Below are 4,648 nucleotides of genomic sequence, written 5' to 3'. Positions count from 1 at the left end.
CCTCGACCCTTTTGTATTCGTCAATACGATCCATGAGGCGACGTACACTTCGTACGGGTCTTTTGGTCAAGGACTTCCTCAAGTCATGATCAGTTGGAAGGCCTACTTTAAAGGTATTGATCGCCACCTCATCAAAATCACCATTTATCTCATTAAACATCTCCCAATACCTGTCGGAGTATGCTTTCAATGCCTCGCCATTCTTCATAGCCATAGACAACAGGGAGTCCAACGGTCGAGGAACTCTGCTGCATGTAATAAACCATGACGCGAATGCTCTAGTCAGTTCCCCAAACGAACCTACAGACCCTGATTTAAGACCGTTGAACCACCTCATAGCAACAGGTCCCAAGCTAGAAGGGAAGACTTTGCACATCAGGGTTTCATTATGAGAATGCACCGCCATTCTCTGGTTAAAGTGGCTCACATGTTCCATCGGGTCAGTCCGGCCGTTATAAATGGTGAAGGTGGGTTGGGTGAACCTCCTAAGGAGCCTCTCATTCTCAATCCTGCGTGAGAATGGCGATTTGGAGAGTTGGTGCAACGCCCGGCTCATGGCATCGTTCCCTAAGCCCCTGGAGGGGAGCTTCCTGTTCCTACGACCTGGTGGGTCATCCTCTTCGCAAGAGGATGTTTTACTGGGGGGCGACCATGACCTCGAACTGTAACTACTTCCCCGGGATTCCCCTGAAGAGGTATTAGATGAGGGCGAAGCACGCCTCCGCCTGACGCGACGCAGCTTCTTCTTAAGGTGATCAATCTCTTTCTGCATGGCCTTAGCATCATCTTCGTGGGTGGCCCTGCCTCCACCGTGAGTATGACTTGCTCTAGGATATTCAGTGTGAACACTACCCTCTCGATCCTCCCAGCGTTCAAGACGTTCGAAAGGATTCTCAGGTTGCGATCCCTGAGATTCTGCATGGTACGAGCCTAAGCCTGCCATGGTGTTCGAGTTCTTCCAACACTAGATTCCCACAGACGGCGCCAATTATAAGTGCACAATTGCGCCTGGACCCAAAAACACACGTGGGCTCAGGCCCAATGAGCCTTAAACAATTAAATTTGTAGAGTGTGGGTTCGCAATCTAGTTTAGTGGTGTTCGAAGCTTGATGAACATGCCAGAATGTTACAGTATTTGCAAACAATGGACGAATAGGGCAAATGAACCTCCTCGGACGTAAGCCGAGGACGATTTATGTATATTTTCTCTTTTCCTTTCAAAGATTACAGTTCTTAGTCCTTCTCTCGTTTCTTTCAGCCTCATTTTCTTTACTCTTTTTCCTCCTTAAATACTTCTTCTCCTTCCCTCTTTATCCATGTGTCACACAAATCTTACCCTCAGAGCCTCTCCCTTACTTTCCACCACCTTCCTGAAGTCCTTAAACAATGGCCAGAAGGTCCCTCCTACTGTTCAGGGGTCACTTCCCCGTTAATGTGGCCAAGGAGGTAGGTGCAGGGTCTTTAATGTGGATGTAGCAGCCTTTTTCTGAGACATTTATCTCACTCCGTAGCGTCTAGAAGGTATTTAGATCCCCCTCTTAACCAACAGTTCGTCCAGAACACTGCCTATAATCTTCACGACGAATCCCAGGGTCACCGTGGGTCTTTCCGAGGAGAGATTATTCCTCGGATGAATCCTCGGACCTTCGCTCTGTGGGCCGACCTACAATCTTAAAGGCCTTTAGTAAAAAACGGTCTGGAACCCGTCAATGAAGCCCAAGGCCCAAATACTTGCTCAGGTCCCCTTACTCCCCACAATTGATACTCCATTTTGCAACCCGCATTTAACCTCACATGGAGGGTAAAATGATAATTTCACCTTGAAAATAGACATCTTAATTATGGCCATTAGATCTTTAATCTCATTTCACCAAGATGATCTTGATGTTATAACGATCAAATTGACTAGTCATAAGCCCTTATCAGACCATCAAATTGAAAGCTATCATCAAATCAAGTTTTAATGGATGAAATGCACTATCACAAATTGAGTCCGATTATATGTGATTATGAACAATTGATTTTAATTGGTTATAGTTATAATTAATTTGAGATTAATGACGTATCATAATTTGATTAGCTAAGCCTATATTTTATGGTAGGTTGCACATAATTAATTAGAAAGTCAAACATTATTTATTCAATAAGTAATTTGTGCAATTATCTTTTTAATTAGGGTAAATTTGGAACTAATTAAGTCTGAAATAGGAGTGATTGGAGCCTATTAATATTAATTGGAAACTAATTTGGAACTGAAATTATTTTTTAACAAATGACTTCTGCTCATTATTTTGTTGATATTTCTTAGAATATTTTTAATATATGAATGAGGTTAATTTTCCTAGAAACTAGACATCCGAGCCTTCAATTTGAGCACAAAACAAGACAATTCCGATCAGAATTGAGTAAAATATGATTTTTTGAATTTGGATCTGCAGGTTGTTACAGTACCTACGGGGAAACCAATTTTTCTTGCTCCTCACTCCCGCCAATCTCTACATTTAATGCGTCAGATTTCTCTAAAGTCTAAAATAAGATTTAGGTTCATGATTCTTTTTTATCCTTTGTCAACCCTCATTAAATGACATTCCATTCATATTTTCTCCACCATGTCTATATAAACTTCTCATCTCCTCCATTCCAAAGCACACAAAAACCCCATCTCTTATCCTCTCTTGAGTTATAGTGAAGTAGAGTAGTCTTGCCATATCTTGATTTTCCTGAGACTCAAGGTATTAAGTGTGACTCATTTTCCCTGTATTAACTTTTCTTTTTTATTCCACCCATAGGACCTCCATCAAAAGTCTCTTCCTCCACCTTGTGAATCTTGCATGAAGGTATAATCTATTTCCCTAACTTTTTTATTTTATTTTATTTTAAATGTTGCTATGATGAGAATTAAAAATTAAAGCATAATAGTTGTGCGGGCCAAATATATGTTGTTCAGGTTTTTGGGCTCACAATCTATTTATTTATGGGCTTTGAGTTCTCCTACTGTGGGCGATCCCTCGCTTTAAGACCCATGCAAACACTCAAGACCCTACGAGCTCCTCCCTTTGTCTTAATTTCTCCCCTTCTTCTTATGATAGTCTCTCTCTTCTCTCTGTGTTTCTCTTTACCCAATTGCCAACCCCCATCTCCCCTTCCATTCTTCTATTTATAGCCTTAAGTAAGTGGAGGTGTCATGATTACCTTGTCTCACTAGTGCAAATAGGGGTCCAATTCTCTTAGTTTTAGGTGAGTTTCTGATAAGAAAGCGGTAGTGGCATTGGAACTGGTTCCCACCCTCATGACTTTGCCTGGCAACAATGTTCCTGAAAGCACTACTGAGTAACGAGGTGCGGGGGTCCTCCGAGCAATGATATCCCCAACCAGATTAAAGACGATAGAGAGAAAGGGGGGGGGGGGAACTTACCTGTGGTGTTCAACTTAGTGAGGCTTTGTTTCGGTTTTGGGTGCACATATTGGTGTAGTGTTTAAGCTGATTTTTGTTCCTAAGGTCGTCCTTGAAAATGTATACCACTTAGCTGGTCAGGCTACTAATGTGCCAATTCATGTTTGTTGGCCTCATATGTCTCTTGTTGTGACTTAACTGATTGCATGTCTTCCTTTTTTGGTATTAAAAAAAAAAAACTTGTAACACAATGTTTTAGATTTTTACAAGAAACTCATATTTATTTAATTTTTTTGAGAAGGAAGAAACTCTTTTTTTTTTCTTTTTCTTTTTTTTTGAGAAAGAAGAAACTCATATTTAAACCACTCTTCTTAATGAATGAAAAATAGCATAAGAGGTCAGTTGTGCATATTCAACTCAAAAAATCACCCACATTAGTTTAGCCAAACTTGTGTAAAATAGCATCAAAGTTACAATAACCATGTAAATATATATATAAATATGGCAAAATGCTAAAAATAATTTCCTAAAAATATTTTGCAAAAAAACAAAGAAAGTGTAAAATTCAACTTTGTGTTGATGGAATTAACATTTATCTATATGAATTAGTACATTTTGTGTTGATTTCAAGTTAAGCAGGTCAAATATGAAATTGCTCCCTATCTACCCTAAACACTAACTCACAAAAAAGTTTGTATCAAACATTGTCGTCCAATATATATATTATACAATAATTGAGTTCTAATTAGCTCAAATGCTAGTGTTTTTTTTCATCGAGCAAGAAATTTAGTGGTCAACTTGATGATAAAGAGGAATTCATAGGTTAAAATTCTATTATTTCTATATAATCTATATATATACATATATATTTACATTACCCTAAAATTAAATGGTATAAAAAACATGTCAATTCTCAAATGACATCGTTTATCGGCAATACTCCTCATCACTACACTGTAATTTTAAGCTCTAGCAATTCTTATCTTATATATATGTATTTGTTTTGAGAATTATGCGTAGGGATCAAATTTTGTTAGCTTTAAAAAAAAAAAAAAAAAAAAAACCAATTTTTGTTAGCTTTTGAAATTGAGGTGAAAATTCTATTGAAAGAAATAAGTTCCTTTACCCAAAAAAGAAAAAAGAAAAAAGAAAAAGATAAAAAATAAAAGATAGGGGTATTTTTGGTAATTAAAACTGGAACAAACCCTAATCACTTTTAACCTTATATAGCCGTAACTCCCTCCCCCTCTTTTT

The sequence above is a fragment of the Castanea sativa genome, chromosome 5, assembly GCF_040712315.1.
Source record: "Castanea sativa cultivar Marrone di Chiusa Pesio chromosome 5, ASM4071231v1".
In the NCBI taxonomy this organism is placed as follows: Eukaryota; Viridiplantae; Streptophyta; class Magnoliopsida; order Fagales; family Fagaceae; genus Castanea; species Castanea sativa.
Note: the sequence above shows the minus strand (reverse complement) of the source record.